Here is a 26,762-nt window from a genome sequence, read left to right as displayed (position 1 = left end):
CTTTCTTCGTCTATTCTCATAAGTCCGGCCAATGACCAGGTATAGTTCGTGAGTAATAATGATAGGGATGGTATGTAACAATTTAATGAAAAGACGCAAGGGTAAATTTGAAATATGGTTAAATAATCGATATATTACAAAACGAACCAGTAACATACGAGTTGTCGTGGTGGTTGTTGTTTACGGAAATCAAGTCGGATTCGGGTTGTGCATTGAGCCCATATAAATGGTGATTTGCCGAATTCACAAATAAGCATTTTTTTTTGTTGCAAGAGACTAACAACTCTAATTCCTGTTATTTGTAAACTCAGAACAGACAAGTTTCTAACTCAAGTGTCACCATTTCCCAAATTCGTGCAAACTTGACAAATGACTACACACAGGGCCTATAAAACGGGCGAGAAGGCGGACGGAAACGGGCCGGGTACTGTTACACAGTTAAAGAAGCGTGCTGCCGCATAATGATCGAACGCAAATAGAATGCTGCCGGCGCGTCTTCGGTCGCGAGTGCATAGCGACGAGCGACTGGTTAGGTACAAGATATAGTTCCTTAAGACCAAAAGAGTACAAAATCGCAAATAAAGCTAATTGCCTACACTCAGTTGCTGTGAAAAATGTATGTGTGACATAGTAAACAAACAGAATTCGCCTTTCAATTAGTTGCAGACGTAGAGTAGGAAATTGCCGAGTAGGAAAAGTGTGGTTTGCCCTACCAACCAGTTTATCATATTTTAGTCATTTTGATTCTGTATTCAAGCTTTGGCTACAGTAGCTTCAGTCGTTTTATGGAAAAATATTGCATCACACATCACATCATAAACCCAATTTCAATGATAAACAATTATCACAAAGTAGGTCTCGCTACTTTATTTTAAAGAGTCACATTCAAATACAAGTACAATACTTACCATAACTACTAAATTAGGTCATAACGTTCAATCTTGCAATCATCAATCTCAATATAGATGGCATTACTACCATATATGTATATGCTAATAGGTTATAATTATATTAATTACGTCTGTATTTTCGAGGGATATGTTTGTGTTTACAATGGCGCTATAATCAGTTAGTTCCAGGTTAAAAAATAATAAATAAATAAAACTGTATTTTGATTATGGCGTTAAGAAATTCATGGCAACAAAAATTTCACAAAATATTTCTTATCTACATTTTTTATTTGTTTCTAATGTATGTTTTGAAAAATAAAAAGGACAAATTCGTTAACAATACGCATACAAATATAGCGGTAAAGATTACTACAGACTTTGTTAGATACCAATTGCCTTATCTTTATAAGTATATATTTCTGAAAAGTGTCGCACATTTCCCGCCCTCGCTTGTAACTAGCTTCCGCACCATGCGTTTCTTACTCTGTCGCGAAGGCACTTCAGGGAATACTTTTAATACATTCCTTTTAGTAGGTACACCGCACTTTTAGACACTTGAAAGGCAATGTTATTTTAAGAAATTACTTCCAGACATCAGAACTCGAACGCATTCATTTCACAGTTTAAGGAAGTACCCTTAATTTGACCTGTCTTATTACGAAAAGACTTTGATGTAGATTTCCTTAAGGAAATTCGGGTAAAAAAAAGTGATGTATAATGATCGGGAAGAAAGTTAAAGTAGTTAGGCGCAGTTTTCCTAATTTTAGATAAACATTTGTAGAAATAATAAAACGAGTATGATACATAATTCTGTTGACCGATTTAATGAGGGTATTAACACGGGGTCGGTTCTGGAGATCCTGCGACAATGTCTATGTAGACATCATCTCCAATTATTTTGAAGAAGTCCGGACCAATTTTGGAATTAATTGTGCCCCTTGACAAGTTGGCAAAAAGCGAGAAAAGTATTATTAAAAATACAATTTGAGTGCTTAGGCTTAATGTAAATTGGATTGTCTTTATACACTAATGAATGTCGAATGTTGTTTTATCTTTATAGTCGCGAAGTGACTTTTTTCCGCTGCTATAAGAACTTAACGACAAGTGGTGGAGGCCCAGTTTATATTGTTTTGTTAACAATTGGAGTAAGATTTAAAAAAAAAGTAAATACAGTTTGTACAGTGGTACGGTGAACAATCACGTAAACAAAAAAACCCCCAACCAGTTTCGAGGCAGTTGCTAAGAATTTTAATATAGATTGGCTACGGACTTGAATGTATGCGTGTATTAAGAAGGTAAGTAAAAAAAATACCTATTCTAATTACTTTAGTCATAAACCTTCTACTAGAAAACCATCAACAGTCCCTGAATTAGTACCTAAAGTAACTAATACGCGAATGACATTTTTATCATTCGTAATGGAGTCTTGAATATCAAATGCTAACTAAGTAGTAAAAAAGAAGTCTTAAAAGAATCCTCTGAAGTTCCCGCCATGTTTGCCTCATTATTCTAATACGTTTTGATTCCAGTACCAAGAATTTGCCGTTATTGATTATTTTACTCAAAGAGCGGAGGTCCCATGGGGCGGGGGAAAGATAGCTAGTTCCCTTGCAAAATATGGCGCGATACAAAAATATTAAAACATAAAAAGTAAAAAACAGCAGCGGAAATTTGATACGCGCAGGTTGACATGCGAAGTCAGTTTAGGTGATGCTTAAGTTTTCTTGGCATTAAATTATAAATATGAAATCATTTTACAAGCCTTTCCACTTGCTCATGTCATACACGATTCGAATATCCAAAATACGATGAGATTGTTTTATGAAGAATCATTCCTAAAGTCATATAGATCTAGAATGTAAGCGTGAGCACATATTGGCAATAAGTAAAATGTTTAACCAGAGCCCGTACCATGAGTCACTGACAGTGTCAAAACTGACATATACGCTATCGAGAACGTAATTTACTTTCTATACATCTCGTTCGCACTAATATGCGAGTACGAGCGAGATGTATAGAAAGTGAATTGCGTTCTCGATGGCGTTTATGTCAGTGCCAAACTGATGGTAGCCGTACAGTACAGATTGCCGAGGGTCGTTACAATACGACAGATCGTCAAGTCTACGAATAGATATGTATACAGCAGGAAAGGGAGGGGGCTGAGAAGTAATTATGTATAGCTGATGGTGTTCGTCACCCCATCAATGTCAGGCAGTTATCAAATTCAAACAGAGGACATTTTTTAAGAGTGCGTTTAAGCATAGAGAAAAAATACATAGATTGCTCACTCCATACATCAGTTTTAGTACCAAAAACACTATTAGCATCTAGCATCGAGTAGCGGTAGTATCAGTACTGCTACTTGACAATAGATGTAGCAGTACTGATAGTTCCGCTACTCGATGCTAGATGTAGACACTGAAATTAATAGTCTAACTGATGTATGGAGTGAGCACTCTTGTGTTATTATATTTTATAAACAAAATTTTATAAACAATTAAGCATAAAGACGTTGTTTTGCACTCTTGAAATTAGATAAGACTCATTTTTCCTAAAACAATGTTTACAGGTTCAACATTACCAAGTAATAAATAAAGAGATTCGGTCTTTTGATTCTGAGAATAGTTTAAACCTAAAATAAACTTCGTTGCTTAAGACAAGACCTTGTAATATAAATTTAATAAATCACTGGAATATAAATCTGTATATATGTAAAATAGATTTGTTAATTCTTATTTTAAGCACGAGTATTGTTTAGTAAGCATAAATAAACGAGAGGCGCTCACCTACTTTTCTGTTCTAAATCTGAAAATGCCAAGCCACCAGTGGCCAGACAAATTAGCAACACAATTGTTTTAGTAAATATACATAGTATATTTGTCTTTATCTACATAAGAATAACTGAAGAACATCAAAACGAATAACATCTCATTTACAGAGATAACGAATCTGCTAAAGGATATCACGACAGATACCCGCTATAAAGTTATGAAATTAGCAGAGATATCAATTTGGGTTTGCAAAGCGGAATGGTAAGCGTGTTACAATCATACTCTCAAAGCCCTCGAGCCGGGGCCGGAGGGTCGACACAATGGACCTTTCCCCCGACAAAATCTCCTGTCTACCACATACATACTTATGCCTACAACTTTTGTCAACACACAGCTCACACTACATGGCCCCGGGTAAAAGTTACCCTTTTTACTTGTCGAGGGCACCTAATGCCCACTCAGAGGCAAGAAATGTTGCTGGCTTGAACTAGATTTATTAAAATTGTTTTGATAATAAACTTGTTCATAACTGTTTATAAACAGAATCTGAATAACCATTTCAATGTGTTTCTAATTAAAATACCTAGTAATTAAATTCTCAGAGTTGTTTTTGAGTCAAGTACACTCAAATCGATTCAGATTTGAATGCCGAAGTAATATTTAATTTAAACCGAAAAGATCTTAACAATTGAGAAATAATTTGCAAAGACGACGTGAAACCTCGTTAATGCCTGTTTTATCAAGTTAAAAAGAATTGCTAAGTTAGGGGAGCGACGCTGGGACTTAATCGAAAAATGTTCAAAGGGAAACTTTGGGCCCTCGGTATTTGGAGAACAATTATGTGGCAAAGAGAAACTTTCCCAATGCATTGAATCTGAATAAGGTATTTATGGGTAAGCCGCCTGTATTATTTATTTCAGATAGCCCTAACCGCTGTGCTCAGTTATATGGTTGGAGTATGCTTTCGTAGATCAATGTGCGAACATTATGGACATAGTATTTTCGTTTTAATTATTGTTTACAGACGAGGCGATTAAGTTTCTTTCAATAACAATTGAAATTCAACTATCATTTTTTCTGAACTTTTAAGGGCTTTAACTTGACTATTGAGAGTGTTGCCACATTTGTATTGCCAGCGCTTCATCTATATATATAAATGCAAGTGTCCTGACTGACTGACTGACTGACTGACTGATTCATCAACGCAGAGCAGAAACTACAAAAGCTAGAACGTTGAAATTTGCACACTAGGTTGCATTTATAAAGTGTACAAGAGATAAGAAGCGATTTTGAAAAATTCAACCCCTAAGGGGGTTAAAAAGGGGATGAAAGGTTGTATGGGGTACAAGTTTTATTTTAAGCTAGAAATTTGAAACTTTGTAAAAATGTATTATATTAAAAAACAAGAAAACTAATTTCAGCGTTTTTGAAAATTCATCCCCCAAGGTGGTGAAAAAGGGGTTGAAAGTTTGTATGGAGATCAAATATTTTTGTGAGTGTGGGACTTGAAACTTTGTATATGGGGATATTATTATAAGACAAGAAAAGTAATTTCAGCGTTTTTGAAAATTCATCCCCTAACAGGGTTAAAAAGGGGTTGAAAGATTGAATACATTACAAATGCTTTGAAACTTCTTAGAAAGGCATAATAGCCGATTACAAAATAAAGTAATTGCGACGTTTTTGGAAATTCAACCCCTAAGGGGGTTAAAAAGGGGATGAAAGTTCGTCTTGGGGTGCAAATTTCATTTTAAGCTAGGAACTTGAAACTTTGCAAATAGATATTAAATTTAAATACAAGAAAACTAATTTCAGCGTTTTTGAAAATTCATCCCCTAAGGTAGTGAAAAAATTGTTGAATGTTTGTATGGATATCAAACATTTTTTCGAGCGCGGGACTTGAATCTTTGTATTTGGGGATATTATTAAAAGACAGGAAAAGTAATTTCAGCGTTTTGTAAAATTCATCCCCTAACAGGTTTAAAAAGGGGTTGAAAGTTTGTACAGGGTACAAATTTTATTTTAAGCTATAGGTACTTGAAAGTTCGTAAAAAGATATAATATTAAAATACAAGAAAACTAATTTCTGCGTTTTTGAAAATTCATCCCGTAAGGTGGTAAAAAAGGGGTTGAAAGTTTGTATGGATATCAAACATTTTTTCGAACGCGGGACTTGAATCTTTGTATTTGGGGATATTATTAAAAGACAGGAAAAGTAATTTCAGCGTTTTGTAAAATTCATCCCCTAACAAGGTTAAAAAGGGGTTGAAAGTTTGAATCCATAACAAATGCTTTGAAATTTCTTAGAAAGGCATAATAGCCGATTACAAAATAAAGTAATTGCAACGTTTTTGGAAATTCAACCCCTAAGGGATTTAAAAAGGGGATGAAAGTTCGTCTTGGGGTGCAAATTTTATTTTAAGGTAGGAACTTGAAAATTTGCAAAATGATATTAAATTTAAACACAAGAAAACTAATTTCAGCGTTTTTGAAAATTCATCTAAGGTGACGAGAAAGGGGTTGAAAGTTTGTATGGATATCAAAAATTTTTTTGAGCGCGGGACGTGAATCTTTGTATTTGGGGATATTATTAGAAGACAATACAAGTAATTTCAGCGTTTTGTAAAATTCATCCCCTAACAGGTTTAAAAAGGGGTTGAAAGTTTGTACAGGGTACAAATTTTATTTTAAGCTAGGAACTTGAAACTTCATAAAAAGGTATTATTTTAAAACGGAAAAAAAAAATTTCAGCGTTTTTGAAAATTTATATCTCAAGGTGGTGAAAAATGGGTTGAAAGTTTGTATGGAGTTCAAACATTTTTGTGAGAACGGGCTTGAATCTTTGTACAGAGGCATATTATTAGAATACAAGAAAAGTAATTTCAGCGTTTTTTAAAATTCATCCCCTAAAATGGTTTAAAAGGGGTTGAAAGTTTATATAGGGTTCAAATTTTATTTACTTCAAACTTCGTAAATAGGTAGTTAGGTAAATAGAGGACATGAAAATCTTCTAAGGAGTTTGAGAGGGATTATGTCGTGAACAATTTTATTTAGTTAGGGGCTAGAAACTTCGTAGGTTGTGAAAGACAAGTCTCATGCGTTGTATAATATTAATAATTAACAAATGATTAACCGTCCTACTGCAATATTTTGCTGCATAATGTTCTAAGCTAATGTAGAATATATAACCACCAATATACAAATCCACGCGTACGAAGTCGCGGGCAACAGCTAGTATTACATATGTACCTAGTAGGTACCACCTACACAATAAAATATACTGTATTCTCTATGTACTGTATCATGACCTACTTACAACTCTTCGCATGTCACTATGAACTAACTTTCAGTACTATCTAAATCTAAACCGAACAAGTTCCTCAAAGTTATTTCGTCCTAAATAATGGCTTCATACCTATTACCGCAAAATCGCAGATATTACGTCCGGAAACAGGCATGATCAGATAGTATAGAGGCAAAGTAATTATATTTGTGCCGCACAGGGAATGTCGTCGGTTTTCGAGGCTCATAGAAGTGCTAATAACCAAATGAGCGTATACGCCTAGGAGTGCAGTACTTTCATAAGCTTTGTATGTGGTAGGGTTGCGAGGGTACTCTACATGCCAGTGGGAATTTGGGTCAGCTGGTAATCAGGGTCGTCATAACGTGAATAATTCACGACTTGACTACGGCACCTGATTGGAGTAAGGTGGGGTCGTAAAGGATCAGCTGATTGAAAAACAGAACACGGGTATGTGTGACCTTGGAACACAAAGAGAGGCAATGAAATTTTAACAAGACCCGGGAGGGCCAAATCTTGCAAAACCCCATTAAAACCATAACACAATAATGTACACGTCTTTGTAAAAAAAAAAAACAATTGTATATAAGTACAAAAAAACGGATATTACTTTGATATACTTAGGTTGTTTATAAAATAAATGTACCTGTAGTATTTTTCATGTCTTCAAAGTTCAAACGTTTACAAAGAGTGGCTATAAACCTTACAGCGTTTTCAAAAAATATCTAGAATTTTCAGCGTCGTCGGTCGGCACAGCATCATTTTACGTAAAACCTCGCAAGCGAAAGAAGCACTCTCGACTTGAAAGAGTGCTCTAACCGAAATAGTCTGCGTTTCTCGAAATATTCCAGTATTTTCCGTTTCACTAAATTTTAGAAAAGCTCAGATTCAACATTTCATTTTAAACGAGAGCTTTCAAACGGGACTCTCAGAATTCTCTCTGATACTGAGATTTGGAGCTTTATACTTTGAAGTTCGTCGAAACGAAACTAGTTGATCTTTGTGTATTACCTAAACAAATAGAAATATCGCAATAAGGATGTTTGTAAAGAATACCAAAAAAGATAAACGATTTAAAGTGAGTGGGGACCGAGTGATGGATTGATAGCAAAAAAGAACTTCCGCCATTTTTAACCTGTCCTGAAAAGGCCGCAAGTGATATTTTAAAGGGAATAACAACTAACTTTGAGAATACAACGTATCTCATTATATTCTTATTGGAAATGCAACCCTCACCGTTGCAAAACAGAGTTCAAATTTATTTGTAACTCAAAGTGGATGTAAACCTTTACGAATATGCTGTAGACTCACATTGGGAGAGAAAGGTCGCATGTAAACATAATATTCAAAATAATATACGACAGTATTGTTCGTAAAGGTGAGGTTATTGTGAGGCGCGACGAAAGAAGGCGCAAGTCTATTTCGACAGCGGAAGTCACGTGCCCGTGCGCTACTGCGCTCGCGTGCATCATAATGTCGTGGATTCTTCCAGGAGAATAACGATGTAAGACAATGAAGGTGCGTGGTGTGCTTACTACATTTTCGTTCCAACGGACGCAGTTCCCAGTATTGAGGTGCTATAAATATGCCTTAGTCTTAGACCGACTGCCGATACTGTTCACATTGCGATCACATTTGTTAGAAGTGCTTTATGACGATGGTTAGGTCGTGCATATTTAATTGGATACCACAAAGGCATTGGAGGGTGGATTTTACAGGGTTCTCAAACACCGTGTGAAGGAAGAGTTGCCGTTTCAATCTGACTTATTAATCTTATTATATTCGATAGTCACTCAATATAGCTATTTGGAAGCGTGTAGTTGTTCCGATCGATTTGAATACCCGTACACTGCCCCCTTAAGCCAATTAGCGGTATCTCAAAAACAAATGATGTTGAAAATGGAATTATAGAATAAATAATATAAAGTATATGTTTGCATTAAATTTTGATTTGAGATACCGCTAAATGGCTTAAGGGGGCAGTACATTTGTTATACATGTTACTTAGGGCCACCTCAAACTAGCGTCTTTTGAGCGTCGGAGTCTAGCCAACTGTGCGTCAAGCAGCCGCCATAGAGTTGACTGAACGCCGACGCTCGGGAGACGCTAGTGTGGAGTGGCCCTTAGGGCCGATTGCCCCAAAGCGTCTGAAATCGTAGTTCATTAAATTTACTTGTATGGAAAGCTTGACAGTACTCAGGATGGATAAATGTATTCATATTTAACGTTTGTCAATACATACGTGTATTGTGTGTGATGTGTGATGTACCTAAAGGTTTTAAGATACCAATGTGTTGCTGTATAGTAAGTAGCTAGGTGAAAGTAAGATGAATAAAAAAACATCTTAACTAACGTAGACAGTGTCATATCTTCAATATTAGGTTGACCCTTGAATATTGTATGTTTTGCGCAAAACTAAAGTGTGTTTCGAATACAATCATTATTGTGATTTTTGATAGTTTTCTTGTATTGTAACATGAAATGATCTCGGTTAACGTCATTACTCATATGAAGTAACTCGCGAATATCGCACCGTTTTTTGCAGCCCGTATTCACGGCCTCGCCACAATAAAGCGAGCCCACCCAGCCTGCATTGTGCGGCTAAAGGCCAGAATACCCATTGTTTTCACCCCATGTGCTCGAAGCTTAGTAAAAGGTGTGACATTTTCCAGACTACGGCTGTAGAACGCTCAGCATGTAGGTACGCTAGTATCATTTGATGTGCTCAATAGTTCAGCATGTTTGTACCAATTTATGTTGGTACTCCTGTATTGTATTTATCATGCGCTAATTACTCCACTCTGCCTTAACTTTGACTACTTTAACTTGAAATTTGAGTAATGTATTCGATGAGGATTTTTTAAGTTCAATGTAACAATGCCAGTTGCATAATTATATTATTAGGTACTTATAACGTTTATTAGCAACCAACTTACATTAGACTTTCCAAGTTCTCAGCTAAGCTTCTGTTTTACAATGTTATCATAGAATTGTGAAAAACACGATATTTTAATTGTTTTGAGAATTTGAGCATTGATGTATCATTTGGATGTTACGCTCGAAGTCACAACCCATCGTTCATCGAACCACCATTTTATGTTCACGAATCAGAAATTCATAATGAAAAACGTCCACTTCTCGTGTTTGTTTATTCACAAACATATTCCGGGTAGCCGACAGATAGATGTGTTTCAAACTTTTTGGTAATTTATCTGTTCGGGAAGTTCGAAAGTATTATACTGCGTGTTTCCGATTTTAACAGCGCAAACAATCACCTTAGCAGGAAAACACTAGACGAAATTGTAATACATATTTGTATAGGTTTTTCTGTAGAATGATGCGACAGATGTTATGAAAATTAAACAGGAAACTGTACCTAAATCAAACCATAAGAATTAACTAAGAAAATATATATCTCCTGTGTTAAACCTAAACTTCATTAATAATAGGAAATAAAAGCTATTTATAAATAGTAATGTTACATTCACTATATATGGTATCGTACTCGTGTAGAATGCTCTACATGTTACAAACTGTTAAATGCTTTTTGTGCCCCAAAATTTCTATGGGTAAACATTTTGCGCTTCTCTTACCACCTCACTACACCCTCCTACGGAAGTCATCCTCACCTAGTGTTAATGTTAACTACCAGTGGAGTAAACGTACCCTTAAATACTAGGTAGCTCAGTATGACATTTGTCTGTTGTAGTCAGTGCACCACTGTAAAAATAAAACCCAATAGTTTGGTCTATTCCATGAAAGATAGATTTAATCTCCTCACGTGTGGATATAACTTCTTCAATCGACAGTGACGTACCCCAGTACCTCGCGCTTGTATACAAACATGTTTCGACACTTTGCACCTTAGGCTATTGCAATAGGGACCAAAATTGTTGAAATATTTTTATATTAGATGAAGTAAAGTGCCGCGTTCCCCGGAACTCGATTAAGTTGGCTCGTAAACCGAGTCAACCTTGAATCCCTCCAACGCGGACTTATTAGTCTAACGACTGAGGTGTGCTCTAATCAGGGAAGATATCTCGCCCAGATGTGGTACCCGAATTTTAAAAATCTGGCGGTGTAGGTACAATATATTGGGTGCAGACGAGAAATATGTCGATTCAATATAAAATAAATTAAACCAATGCTTAAAATTTAAATGCCAAGTTCAACGAGTCAAATGCTCAGGCAAACCAAGTGCGCTTATCGAGGTCATATTGATAATGACTTGGTAAAGAATGCGCCAGAAAAAGAAAATAAACTTTCCTCTGATAACCATTGCTGAGGTATTCAATATACATCGCAGCACCCACCACTTTCTAACACTCTTATCCGGATTTAAAAGAAAACTACGGCTTAGGTACTCTTGGACCATAGTTAAGTAACCACCATATTATATTTTCAATTGAGTAATACGAAGTACGAACACGTTAAAATATTCTGAGACTCGAATGCAATCAGACCTATTGTTTAAAATGTCTGGAAAGTATAATTACAGAGTTGACGTCATAAAACCATCGCCAGTGTTTCTGGGCGTGGAACCAATATTTAAACAGTAATTCAATTAATTCTATAGTGCGGCCAAGTGGAAGGATAGAAAAGCTATATTTTCAGCTAATTTAATCTTTGCACGAATGGTTTGTCTATGCTTAATCAAACGTATTCAAGTTACCAGCCGAATAGAACATGACATGTGCATTTTTATGACCATCATTGGATTTCATCTGGTACATGCGGTCATATAAATGATGGTAAATAAGTGTATGTGAAGGTAACACTTCACTTTGCGTAAACAGACTGTGTATGTAGGTAATTAGTAGTGTATTTACTGCTATTTTAGCTAGTACGATACAATAGAACTGACTCCTTTAACTTTATGCTTCTATAAGTTCCACCTATACCACGGCCTATACATATTGTATTAGGTTTTTTTGCCTTTTAAATCTTTATACATTCGTAGACTATCATGGTGCTTCATTGTATTGTATTCCTTAAAATTTTGCTGAGATTTGATTACTTATATAAGACGTTTCATGTACAAATCATATGTGACATTTTCGCCTAAATACCTGTTTTGTCATCTCTGTTAAGAGACGCCATAGAATATTATAGCAAACATATATCATATATGAATTGTTAATAACTTTCTATTTGCCATTTTCCTTCTCTACGCCTGTCTACGAGTATGTCTATATTATGCAAACAGTTTAAGCAGGCGTGGAAATGTGTATTTTCCGCACAAAAGCAAAACACAGCCAAACACTATTTGCCCGCTTTCTAAAGCGAAATGTGTGTATAAGATTTTCAGGCCGGCATAAACAAAACGGACCTAGAAACCTAAGTTAATCGAATTAATGTCTTATGTCTTCGTGATAAGGGTTACATCGTTAACGCATGTCTTATGTTTTATGACAATGTGGGAACAGCGCATCTATTTTCGCCAATGTTTTACATCTTTAATAGAAGAAGGCTGTATGATTGTGGTAGCTGTAAACGAGTATTGTCTTTTTACAACGGTAGTGTTTTGATTGTATAGTCGTAAATTCCCGACATCACGCCGAACTATGCTTTACGATGTGCTCACAATGTTGCTGATTTAAATTTTAGACACACCAACTGCGGTCGAGAACAAATGTTCTACATGAATTAAATAATTGCGCACCGCGAAGTACGATCAAGTTAAGATTACTATAAACTACATAAGTGTTCCGAAAATAAGTAATTTTGGTGCGGAACACTAAATCTAAGACAAGAAGAAATATGTTGGAAGTAAAATCAATAAACCAAAATAAAAACATACACAACAATCGCTTTCAAATGGATCACATTGCTACGAGAAAAAAAAAAACAAAAGACGCATGCTGTCGGCGTCCACCAAACTGCCGACATGCACTCACGAAAGAGGTTTCTAAACAATTGTCCCGTTAAGGCGCCTAAAGGTTCCGTGGAGATTACGAGCGAGCTCTTAAGGAAAACTGGACTTTTTATCCTTTATACGCGGATTAGACTCTCGCGCGAGCCACGAGACGAGCCGCGAGCCGCGCCACGAGACGCGAGTCCACCGCTTACACTCGCGTTCGGCTTGTCATTCGGTTATAAACCTTATGCCGTGCCGTTAGTGTTTAAATTATATTAGCTCGACGAGCTTGCGAGCCACGAGACGAGCCGCGAGCCCACCGCTTACACTCGCGTCTCGTGGCGCGGCTCGCGGCTCGTCTCGTGGCTCGCGCGAGAGTCTAATCCGCCTATTAAATCCTCCATCCGTTTCGTAATGGCCGCTGTCTGCACTTGTCGGTCGAATAGCCTTGGTCAGTGAGCTTTTTCGGCTCGCCGGATGTGGTGCAGCAGTCCAAACTACGAATAATCACGAAAGCTTTGACTACGCCAATGGCATATTCACATATATACATAATAAGTACGCATTACGCATTCATAATAATGACCTCAGTGGTTATATCAAAATGCTTTTTAGGCACTGTAGCACTGGCTCTGCAAGTACCTATTGCTTTAATGCAATTTCGAAATGATATTTGTAGATGGATTTCATTCCGCTAACTTTTCTCACTAAAACAGTAAATACTTGAGCGTGGCGCCCAAAAAAATGGCTTTCACTAGTTATACATCCTTATTTTGCGACTAGTTTTATTTGAAACTTACAAGGGCAAGGTACTCATACATTTACCAGTACGTAAACACTATCCGTGTATTTGTGATAGTCATTAGTCAATCTCCACCAGGCACTCCAAAAAATAACAGATTGCGCGGCATATGCCTCGGCGTCGTGGTTATTTATTTAGGCACGCGGAGCAGGCGTAAGTAAGGTTTTTTCAGAGGACCTCACACAGAAACATCTAGATGTCGTTTTCTCAACCGAGTATGTCTAAACATCGTCGTTTATAACAAGTAACAAGCTTCAGAAATAGTGAAAACCTTGTCAAAAACATCAATAGGTATGAATCAAACCATTGCTCGGCCATAAAGTAACCAAATTGCACTTTATGTTTATACGGTAGCTTCGGCCAATCGTTGGACCTTGTGCTGATTACTAGAGTTTGAACTCTCTTCGTTTTCGTGTCAGGCTAGAGAATAATTTTGAATTTTCAGGCATTTGGAACTTCCGATTCCAATATTTTGATAAACTTGTTTCATCAAAGGTTCATGAATATTCCATCCCCCAAGAAATCCTGGTCCATTATAGAAAATCAATCCAATATTTCTTTGTAGGAAAAAACTTTGAAGTTGGTCTTGGAAATAAATTATTTTGGTTAATACCACGAATCAATCAATCATTTTTCTCATCAGTCGTGACCACAGCATCAAGGCTTATGCGACTGAAATACCTATATTGATAATAGTAACTAGGTAACGGTTGTCAGTTGACATTGTCAACAGTAATCTTTATACGGTACTTACAGCTTAAACTGGGGCTGCTATGACCAAATAAGGATTGTAATCTTGACATAGGACACAGTGATCTATTACCGGTGACGGAGGCTCATTAGAATGGATAATAAATATTTCTTAATGCCATGGCTTAGCGCTTATCGCTTCGGGTACAGTCCACTCTATAATAGGTAAACGATTTTCAATCATATTCCTTAGGCATACGTTATAAACCATATAGGAATATATTATTCGACTTTATTGTATAAGTAGAATGCTATAGTTCTCATATTAGAGGAGATGTTCTATATATATTTATAAACCAATGTTAGACCGGTTTCCCTGTATCGATTTTTTAAGACGTGGAAGATTAAGGGACGTTCATAGAACTCCATACGTCCGTTTGCCTACTTTAAGTCGATGCGAAGCTTTATCCTAAATCAGATAAGCCATTAACTAATGCTTGCCTTAAAACATGTATGATACCACGGCTTTGTAATCGTTCATATTTATTTCCAAATCTGCAATGAGTAGGGCCACATGCATCCTTACTCACATAGCCTGCAGCCGCCACACGGTGATTTACGGCGACTGTCCTTAAAACACCTTTCTCCCTTTTGGGCAACGCTTTCGGGGAACAATTTATTTGTCTGACTGAATCGATTTCATTATCACTTCGCATTAAGCGACTACCTGCTTTGGGTTGGTCATGCTTCGCTCGATTCGAATACCTGACGAAAATGACAAAAAACTTCTGCCAGTAGATTGCCTTGTGCAATTTTTATTGGAGAGAAACTTTTGTTTTTGTACCTTATAAGGAATGTCCACGTCTATATCGGTAGCCTAAAGGTTTGCTGAAAATAACTCACAGTCCCCGTTCTACAAAAACTCTCGTTTCTTGTGATACAAACGACACGCTAAACGGAGTCTTATACCTTTAAACGAGCAATTCTTGTATATTTATTTCGGAGATCTCGGAAACGGCTCTAACGATTTCGATGAAATTTGCTAGGTACCTATATGGGGATTTTCAGGGGCGCAAAATCGATCTAGCTAGGTCTTACTTATCTCTGGGAAAACGCGTATTTTTGAGTTTTTATATGTTTTCGTTAATTATTAAAAACAGAAGGTAAAATTCTATTATAATGGCATGTGCTCGTTATGGAATTAAACATAGGTATAAACCTACATATTTAACATATAAATATATTTCAAGTAGATTTATGAGAAAAATTTCGGTAGGCCCTCCTACACAATCGCCTCCATCTCTTAAATATTATATCGCGATAAAGTTGGTCATCTAAGTTTAATCTCAAAACCCGCTGAAAATATGAGTTACCGGAGATCAAATTACGAGTATGTATACTGGTCCGAGATGCAGTTGGCAGGAGAACCAGGACGGGAATCGTCTAGACGCTCTAGACGGGCACTAAACCTTGGTTATATACGCGTCGATTTGCATTAAACTGGCTAATGTCTGCTCTCACCCCTTTTCTCTATTCATGAGTTATTGCTTTCATCGATCCATTTCATCTTTAGTGCAAATTTGTTCGCGGATGTCGTTTTACGGGTTAGAAAGTTGGAATTAAGATGATTTCTAGCTGGATGAGATTTCTAGACAGTCTTGTTGAATTTTCCGAGGTACAAAGTAATAGTACTCGTACAAAGTCGACTAAATATATTTTACTCACAGGAAAAAACTACTTTATTCTGTAACAAAAAAAAACGGGTTGCACTCCGGGAGTGCCGATAGAAGTGAAAACTCACCTCACTATGTTACCGACGCCCGGTAACACGATACATACTTTTAGCGGAGGTATTCTATTTATTTATTATATATTATTATCATTCTCAAATAAGATCACACTTTTTCATTGACATATTTATTTACATACTGCATTGACAACGTCAAATTATTTGAACATAGGTAAAGAGTCTTGAAAAGGAGTCCGCAACATAAATGTCAAATAACATTGAGTTTTTCTTTATTGATTTAAATGCCATTTAAATTATGAGTGGCCACCTTACGGGGCTTACGGTCACGTGATCGACTTACGCCCCTTACGGCCACGTGATCGCCTTACGCTGTCTCGAGTTTATCATTTTTTCCCCACCTCAAAAAGTGCCCAGCGCCGCTAAAGAAGTTTTCACTTCAAAAAAATTTGCGAATTGAAAATAATTCGATTAGTTCCTGTTTTCGCCGGACATTTCTCATTAAAGCAAGAAATAAAACAATCGGGAAAAACCTTTAGTAAATGCTCCACAAACACTAGTTCTTTGAAGTTCTCTCGTGGAAGTTGGACCAGTGCCAAGTTTATATAACTAAAGGTTCGCACGATATGATGCCTGTAATAAAGCATGAAATAATTTGACAACGGCTTTGGCTGGCCAGGGGAATAAACATCGTCTGACGTCTATTAAGGTTGACGATGATAGATGTTTATTACATCGTACCTGTTTGGAAATTATCGTTATTACCTGGACGATATATATAATCATGTAGATGTTTTAGTGAATATTTAATTAGTAAATGCATGTCGTAGAGAGTAGCGCGAGTTTGCGTAAGACTTGGAGCGTTTTGAGATAAGAGGCGGTGTCTTTGTAATGCAGAAGTGGGGATCTGTGCCACGCGGCACGCGCGTCTTTGAGACAGACAGCCTTTGGTAGCTACCTAAAGCTTTAAATTGTCTCGAGCAGGGTTATTTATTATTCGAAACGCTCACCAAGCACATCCGAATTATATCTGATGAACCAGTTTAAGAATGCTTTAAAATTATACTATGTTGTAATGGAACGGCCAAGTAACATTGGTTAGCTCGAAAAAATTGATTGACCGCGTTTGCGTAAGCAATCAGAATAGATTCACGGCATGATAATTATGTGGATACTGTGGATGTCAGCGATAAAATGCTGTCACCGTAATCACACAATTCTTGCTTCTTCAATTTCTTGAACTTCATTTGACTTCATTAGATTGCTGTGTTTATGCTTCGCAAGAGCATGCGGAGTGGTTTAGCCCGAGATATTGGTTCACAGAAATGAGAACAAATGCACTTTATTTGGACGACTCATCGGGTTGGATTGCATAGTATAATATTCTAACTTCCCCAAATGTTATTATTTATAATTTTTGTGTAGGCGTAAACCGTCTTGCACGTGTAAGCCTGGTATTCTGTAATCATAGCAACTATTAATTCGTGGAATTTCTTATAATTACAATAATAGTTACTCACCTTGTTTAATTTAAAGCCGCGATGGACGGCGTTACAGGAACTTATTTATTTGATCTGTGAAAGACAAAATAACATGTTATTAATGACATAAAGATTATCCAAACAGTGGCAAATTATAAATGAAAATACCTATTAAAAAGACTGATTAGATCATTTTCCCAAAATCATAATTTACCTGTAGCATAACTTCTATTCGCATTTTTTCCTATTCTTAATTTACACCAGACGCATTAATTCCTAACATGATTTTTCCATTCGCATATTTCCCCATTAGACAATTTAGCCACTCACAAATATTTCTTACGGCGTTTATTCTATAATCAAAAAATCCGAGCTCCGTCTAGCTAAATTGTAAACTAAATGTTTTTTTGAAAAGAACCAGTGCGGTGGGACCATGGTAATATTATCGCGTAAGAAATAAAAAGAAGTAAGTATGTTAACAAAATTTCTTATCAAAACTTATTTAATCAACATTTATTGAATCCATTGTCTTACAACCAACTTGCTGTTTTAACTCAAAGCAAACATATAAATTATCCCTAACAAATTATATCTAAACCACTGAGCAATATCCAAATACCAAAACTTGAGCCTAATCCTAAGGCCTTCTGACCTACTTCCAGTGTTTCTATTTGCTAAACATGCCTCGACCGAGAGCTCATTTAAACTTGGTTCCGAGGTAACAACTATCTATGCGTAAATTCTGTTTATGATTCCCAGACACTAAAATGACACTTCATTTCATGTGTGTTAAATTTCTTAAATAGTTTTGAAGCGGACGTTTAATAAATGGGTATTTGGAAATTTGACAAATGAACCTCTTATTCTCTTATCTCAATTATAAATAGGTAGAAAATTGGGTTGGATCGGTAAGCCTTATACAGTTCAGATTCGATACTCGTATGTGCGCTGCGGTGCCATTCTCATTGATCGACGAGCTTGAACGAGGTAATTCCTCAAACAAACCAGTTTAAGAGCGTTCTTCGATTACGCGTAGTCATCACGAATCCAGATGTCACGTTACACAAGTTCGTCCAATAACCTGACTGGCCCGAGCTCAGTTATCAAATGATATCAGCCTGGCCGATCTTAAACTTGGCAATAAACAAGTACCGTTTGCTCCGTCACGGTAGTGGCTGTGGCTTTGCAGAATTCGAAGCTGCGAGATGTTCGGTATTTAGACCAAATCGTTGGCGGGATCGTTCCAGTCGACGAATCAAGGAAAACGGTCAGCGGGAACAAATGCTTCATGGATTTACTCGTACCGAATTTGTGAGATAGGATATCTAGGAAGGAATCTTACATTGTCGACGACGTGGTTGCTTAGTTGAAGAGTGCGGCACATGCGATAGTAAGAACATTTGTATTTGTGGGGAAATGACACACCTAGTCATAATGTTACGAATTAAAAGAGATAATATTAAGCAGTGACATTAATTAATTGCCGATGATTAAAAGGCGGTTTGTCGCTATTTTTTTATATTTATTTTTTTATAAGAGCTTAACAAGCAATATAAAATAATTATGCCTATTAGGCATACTGAATTTAATATTTGCAGTTTTCTTTACCTATATTCAAAATGGAATAGTATAAAATACAAAGCAATAAGGACAGTATCGGAAAAGTGTAGCAAATGAACGGATGCTACAGCCAACGGATAAATCGAAGGCCTAGTTAGTAATTAAAAAAACAAACTAGCCCGTAACATCGGAACCATAAGGCGGTCAGATCGTTTATTTCCATCGCTCGCCGCGAACATAGCGTTATACTCAGACAAACTGGTCTACTTGTGAACCCGACGCCTGTAATAACTGTACGCAAACGGATGACGTACTATACTGGTTATCTGAGTTTTTGATTAGCTTCCAGTCGGTAAGCGATCGCAAGAATAATCCAGCATACGCTGCAATACTGCATATGACTTGTTTCCAACTCCCGGCGTTTAAAAGCTTTCGTATATTCATTTGGAAACTTTCTCAATTCCCTTTGGTTGGCAGCTGGGTGAAATTTATGTAAAGTGCCTTAATGCACGTTTATAAAGCGGTCCTTTTGTCAGGCAACTTTGTTATTATCGTGCGTGATTTAAAACTGCAAACGGGAAACAAGCGTCGTTAAAATCAAAACATCGCTTTGCTTGTGCATTTTGATTCTTGATTTTTGTTTACCTCAGTTTACATTGCAAAAATCTTGAGAGCCAACAGGAGTGGTCATTTCTCCATACAAACGTACTCGACTGTTTCCTCCGCGGGTTTTCAAGCTAGAGCAATGATTTTTTCAACACAGATTAATATTGTCAATATCTGTGTCGGACCGTTTTGCTTTTTTTGATATTTTTGTTTTTTAAGGCGCTAGAGCTCTTAAAAAAGCGGCCAAGTGCGAGTCGGACTCGCCCATGAAGGGTTCCGTATTTAGGCGATTTATGACGTATAAAAAAAAAACTACTTCCTAGATCTCGTTCAAACCAATTTTCGGTGGAAGTTTACATGGTAATGTACATCATGTATTTTTTTTAGTCTTATCATTCTCTTATTTTAGAAGTTACAGGGGGGGGACACACATTTTACCACTTTGGATGTGTCTCTCGCGCAAACTATTCAGTTTAGAAAAAAATGATATTAGAAACCTCAATATCATTTTTGCAGACCTATCCATAGATACCCCACACGTATGGGTTTGATGAAAAAAAAATTTTGAGTTTCAGTTCGAAGTATGGGGAACCCCAAAAATTTATTGTTTTTTTTTCTATTTTTGTGTGAAAATCTTAATGCGGTTCACAGAATACATCTACTTACCAAGTTTCAACAGTATAGTTCTTATAGTTTCGGAGAAAAGTGGCTGTGACATACGGACGGACAGACAGACGGACAGACAGACGGACAGACAGACAGACATGACGAATCTATAAGGGTTCCGGTTTTTTGCCATTTGGCTACGGAACCCTAAAAACATCTTAATTAATGATAAGACGGGTATTCTATATCTGGTTTAATTTATTTATTAGATACCCCACACGTATGGGTTTGATGAAAAAAAAATTTTTGAGTTTCAGTTCGAAGTATGGGGAACCCCAAAAATTTATTGTTTTTTTTCTATTTTTGTGTGAAAATCTTAATGCGGTTCACAGAATACATCTACTTACCAAGTTTCAACAGTATAGTTCTTATAGTTTCGGAGAAAAGTGGCTGAGACATACGGACGGACAGACAGACGGACAGACGGACAGACGGACAGACGGACAGACAGACAGACATGACGAATCTATAAGGGTTCCGTTTTTTGCCATTTGGCTACGGAACCCTAAAATGGCCATAATGGCCTAATTGACTATGCCGCAATGAGAGGCGTGGTATTAAAAACTGATATCAATTAGCCAAAAACGCAAAACGGTCCGACACAGATAATTGCATAATCATTTAGATTTCACTCAGAAATGTATAGCAGCGCAACTGACGAGATTATTATGCTATCATAATAATACCTATGCCTACCTATTATGCTACCTATGTATTCGTTTTTTTTTACATGAAATGTAGGGACATCGTATAATAATAATGTACCTAACGTCTTTGGTTTGGATAGCTGTAGGTATGTCCACGCACATATTGGTCACAGATGTAAATATTTATTTTTAGCTTCCAACAAGAGATTGATAAGTTATAAAGTAAACAAATCTTCAAAGATCCATGATTAACACAACATCACCTTATGTCGTATGTGTGACTCATGAATCAGTAAACTTAGCTGTTAGCAAGCTTACGCGTCTTGGACTCTTGAACCTTGGGTCGAGGTCATTGTTTAATATTTTATTTCCCCTAATTACAAGAGGAACATAAAAGCGCTAATAAATCTTTAAAGAGTCGAGATGGAAAAAAGTTTGGCTTAGAATGCAGACGGAATATTTTTAGTAGAAGGTAATATGTACAAGAAAGTAAGAATGTTTACAAACAGAGTCAGCGGATAGTTACTTTTACACGTGGAACATACACGTACGATAAACACAGGCAATTTGATACATATTTGTTTTAATTTTAGTTGACCTTCGTCGTTTCAAAAGTGCTCGATTATTATGTACCTACTGTTTTACCTACATCGACATCATTAAATTTTATACAGAGTTGTAAGAGCCCCTTATCTACTTATTTCGCGAAGTTTGCGATCCAAACAAGCAAAGTTTGTAGTTCAAAAATAAATACCTATACTACCTATTCCATCCATACAAATGCTTTCGGTACCTACATATAGAAATAACCTCAGTTAATGATTATTAATGTTTACCTAAATTACAGTTGATATGTGATTAAACACAATGTGATTAACAAAAAAACAGGCCTTGCCTAGGTTCTAATTCTGAGCATGAAATCACAAGTAGAACTACTGAAATGAACTTCATAATTCAAATTACCTATTACACCTAATAGCTACGCTTTATTAAGTTTCAGCGCAATAAATATGCTAATAAAATTAAACAAAACAGTTGAAACCGGCCATTTATTAACAATGGTGAAATCGGCTCGTAAAGTAGAAACATCTGTTGTCCGTTTAATTTTTAGAGCTCGCCCAAATAACACGAAACTAGGGGATGGTACGGTTTGCTAGCATTGCGCATCGATTTTATCGCTGTTTGATGATAATAAAGCTATAAATATTTAATGCTCCAGATGCAATATCATACGAAAATATTTTAATAACGTAATACCATGCATGAAATATGAAAAATTCCAACATGAAAACTTCAGTAAAATTCGTTGATATAAGAGGTTTATATTATATCCAAACAAGCCTTAAGGCTTGTTGTCGATGAATATCATTTCAAGGTTGGCATTTCTTCGGTCATATTTGCCCCAATTTGTAATAATTATGTTATTTAGGTACGTTTTTTTTGCAAATATGTATAAAGAAAAATGCAGTAGGTCAAGGTGCGTATTAAAATAATGATTGCCCTGGACTAGATAAAATCAAGTATCGCATGTCTGAAGACATTTGGGTTGTTACGCGAATCCAACTGACAGAATATTTTACCACATTACGAGTTACGAGTAGGGACAGGCGAAATGAAAGCGATTTGGTTTCGACAATCGTGTGCCACATATCGATTGTTTAATCAAGTGAACACTAACAAAGCAATTACCACAAATAACATAATAAAAGGGCCTGTGAATTGCTATGTGTTCGATTTCACCATCGATTCGGCTATTCGAATATCGTGATGTCATCCGGCCCGCCCGTTTGTCGCCGTACGGCGTTGCGCAACCCGACGGACATCTCTATTAGTAACTGACAGAATTGTGGCTGTGAAATGTAACTGAGTTCTGTAACTAGGCTAGTTGTTAGGCTGGCGAGCGAAGTAATTACGACGTGGTCACAAGTGTTGAATGTGATATTGACAATATGCTAGTTTATTATCGGCATAAATTATTTACCAGAGATCTCTGGTTTGCGATTCCAATTAGTTTAACAATCGAACCTCTATTGAAACGGTTGTAGGGAAATGGATTTAAAAAGAGTGCATGACTAACAGCTGCCTAAGAGTACCTATACATCGACGGTATGTAAATATCGTACACGGTACAGCTATATTGCTAGTAGCCTATATAGTACTCGTATAGTAAACAATGCCGCCTTTTAGCGAAGTTTCAAGGATATTTACACAAGAGTTTGCTTAAGGCTTCTTCATATCAAGTTAAGTGAATTTGTTAGTATCTTCTTATCGGTCTGATAGTAAAGCCCAGGGCGTTCTAACAAATACTTGGTCATCTTGGCATACACGATTGAAGACCGCTATTAGAGAGCACATTGTCGGCACGTTAAGCTTATTCACGAAGTTACTATCATCACGATTTTTTATCAATATGAATAATATGAATTGTCTTTCCATTTTTTGCAACTGCTTTGTCCCAATTAATGTCTGTATTTCAGAATGAGGGCACTGTAAAAACGATTTATGTTCTATGCAAGTCAGGCCTATCACTTTGTGGTAAAACATTATATTATTCAGCCAGTAAATAATTGAATTGCACCTTTATGACCGAAGCGTCTTATATTGGCATACCTACTATAAAAGATATACAGAGCAATTTACGAACATACATACATATACATATATATTTATGAGTATAAAATAGCAAGAGATAAAAATATAGTGTCGAAACTGTTAAAATTAGAATGTAAATCGAGACTGATTGACAGATTGGGGATGAATTCAGTCATGCCAAGCATAAGTAACTCATTCGTTTGAACATTACTTATTTATTTACGTCAAAATAATTCTTGCCATTTGTGATTCCACTATTTCTTTGAAGTCTCATTCCGAATATCACGTTTGCTTTATTGATTTATATTTGACAGCAGCTAAAGTAGGGCGGGTTATATTTATATTAAATAAAAAATGACCGGTTAAATTTATGATAGAAAGAAAAAAATACGCCAAAAACTGCTTACTACGATCAAGGGACTATGTTTTAGCTTAATTTAGGAGCCGCCACAGAGACAGAAGATATTGCGTTTTAAGTATTTTTTTGTATTTTTGGTAATTGCGTGATGGGATGGAATAATAATGTAAAATTGTGTAAGTACATATATTATGCCAAATAGTTATAAAATAACAAACACGTTTAAAGATAGTGAACCAAAACGTTTTACGTATCCCGTAAGACTTTGACTTTGATACATAAGTATTTCCTAATAGTTATTACTGTTATTAGGATTACTTCCAGTAGGATTTCAGTAAGACAGAGATTTAAATTAAGATACACGCAGTTGTGTGCAATAACAGTGTGGATCATAATAGGAGATGCAGTGCGTGCAACGGCATCTGAATGGGATTTATAAGGGCAACGTGACTGTGCGCTGCCCACGCGCAGATGTTTGCGGTTGGGCGTTAAGCCGTTTATGCACTCACTGACGCGCAGACCGATGATATGCGGTTTATGGATTTTGACCTATTTTACATCAAAATTTACAATCAGATTCGTAATACATTATAAATTACCGCCGATACAAAGTTGCTGCAATTTTTCCTGCAACAAAGTTGAAGAAAGGGGAAACATAACATTCGAAAAGTAAGTCTGTATGGAACTACGCCTAAAACACACCCATCATGTTGTATCAACTACGAATTGACGAAAATATGTCTATTAAACATAGCTGTATTGTATACCAAAGAATATATGGCCTATTATATAGCCGTTTATGTAGCAAGAGGGGTGTCGGATGTGACTGGTGACTAATCTCAACAGAAACCACTTCAGTTAAGCACATAGCATCTTGCATTCTAGACAGGTCACCTGTGTATCTCAGTCGAAGCCGGCGACAAAGTAAGATAATTAATATAATTATACGAGAGTTATCTTACGAGACTCGTTTTATTTCTCTGAGTAAATTAACTACTGCACTGCATATTTTCTTAATTATAATTAAATAATTATTCTTCTTCTTAAAAGTAAACCATTAAAATGCTGTTTTTATCTTTTTAAGTACCTAGTCCACATACAGACAAAGTCATAAACATATGCATTTTCCACATTAACTCAATGTAAGTAATAAAATGTAAATGTGCATACATATTTACAACCTTGATGAAATAAAATAGGTGCAATACTTTGTCGTTTATTACATTCAGAATAACTCTAATACTGTTTCGAATTTGCGTGAGCTTAATTTGAAATACATACATCGACGTAGTTTATAGTGACATAAGTGACATTGATGCTCATAAAGCCAGCCTGGCGTATAATTAACCAACACGAATGAAAATAACGTAGGTACCGAGTGGTACATGACTCTTGAGCGTATATGTAGTTAGTTAGCTCTTAGCAAACGTCTGCACTAGCCCTTAGAGCGCGCGCGTTGCATAAACCTCTTACTTCGAAAGGGTGTAATACCTACGCGAGGTTAGGTTAGGTTATTAGGTTCTAATGTTAAATATTTTGGAACTCATACATTATTATTTTCATCGGATAGGTCGGATGTAATAGCAGACTGGTTTACGTAGGTCTGAAACTAAGCTAAACTTACAATTTCTTATGAGCTCCAAAATAAAATATCAACATATGCCAAAATTTGTAAACCTACTTTGATTACAAATTACAGTTATCGACGTTATCGTATAAAAGGAGTATCTTCCCTCTAATGAGATCAATAACGAGTATCAGTTGTCAATTATAAAACGTCAAAATAAATATAACGAATACAATATAAATCTGGATTAGTGCAGTTGCAATCTCCTCAACACTTATGTAAGGTTTGCACCTTTTTTATTTATTGACAGTTGTCAATAAATAAAAAAGGTGCAAACCTTACATAAGTGTTGAGGAGATAAGTTGTTATGGAATGGGAAGGCAGAAAGGCGCGTCGTCACGCGCGGCTAGCGAGCGAATTAATCTGCTACGGTGACTGAACTGTCATACATGCACCGAGACACCCCACCCACCAACATACTCTGATGCAGTTCATGCAATTACGGCCTTTACTTCAATGAGATAAGGTCTAAGTGCACAGATTAATTGATGGTGCAGTGTTGCGGCTACATTGTGTTAATGCTTTATAATTAGAGCGCTAGTTCGCACCCAGTTTGGTGAATACAATGACCGCGTATTTTAGAAGTATGATACATACATATAGGTCACCGAGACTGTAAAACTTCTAGGAAATGCCAGCTGAAATACCAGACAGTAAAATGGTCGTAAATCTGAGCAATGACAATGGAATAACTAAACCGCTAACAGTTGTTTGTGTTTAGTATTCACATACGTATAGGTAGGTCATAATGTGTTAAGAATAAGAATTTGTTTATTGTCTAACGTGTCAAACAAGATGTTAAAATGATACATTCACAACGGCTTCCCCTTTCCGGGTATGCAATATGTATTTTACATAATCACATTATTATATACATCAGATCACATAAATTTATAATAATAATTTATGGTTTCGTGGACACTGTAACTAACAAGGTAACCTAACCTAAGAGATCCTGTTACCTGAAGTTCAATGGGTTTGATTAGAAACAGGTAGCCTTACCTATAAATATATGGTTTGTATAAAATATATCCAATTACATTAGTCAAAATCCCTAGACTCTTCCAGACACGTTCAGGTTGTAATCTTCTTCCAGGCATGTATGTAATCCAATTAAACGTTGTCATAACACATTTCACTGTTTTGTTAATTATGCTATTAAAATTA

At 36.3% G+C, this 26,762-nt stretch overlaps 1 protein-coding gene across 1 annotated transcript in view; it reads right to left on the bottom strand.

The window, feature by feature from the left end:
• LOC134655511 (dystroglycan 1) overlaps positions 1-26,762 on the bottom strand; it is a 129,667-nt gene that overhangs the window by 37,278 nt on the left and 65,627 nt on the right. The window contains exon 3 of the mRNA XM_063510980.1: positions 17,579-17,632. The gene's annotated coding sequence lies outside the window, so the exon portion shown is untranslated. The remainder of the gene's footprint in view (positions 1-17,578; positions 17,633-26,762) is intronic.

This window comes from Cydia amplana, chromosome 16 (assembly GCF_948474715.1).
Source record: "Cydia amplana chromosome 16, ilCydAmpl1.1, whole genome shotgun sequence".
Taxonomy (NCBI): domain Eukaryota; kingdom Metazoa; phylum Arthropoda; class Insecta; order Lepidoptera; family Tortricidae; genus Cydia; species Cydia amplana.
This window is presented reverse-complemented; position numbering and strand designations above follow the sequence as displayed.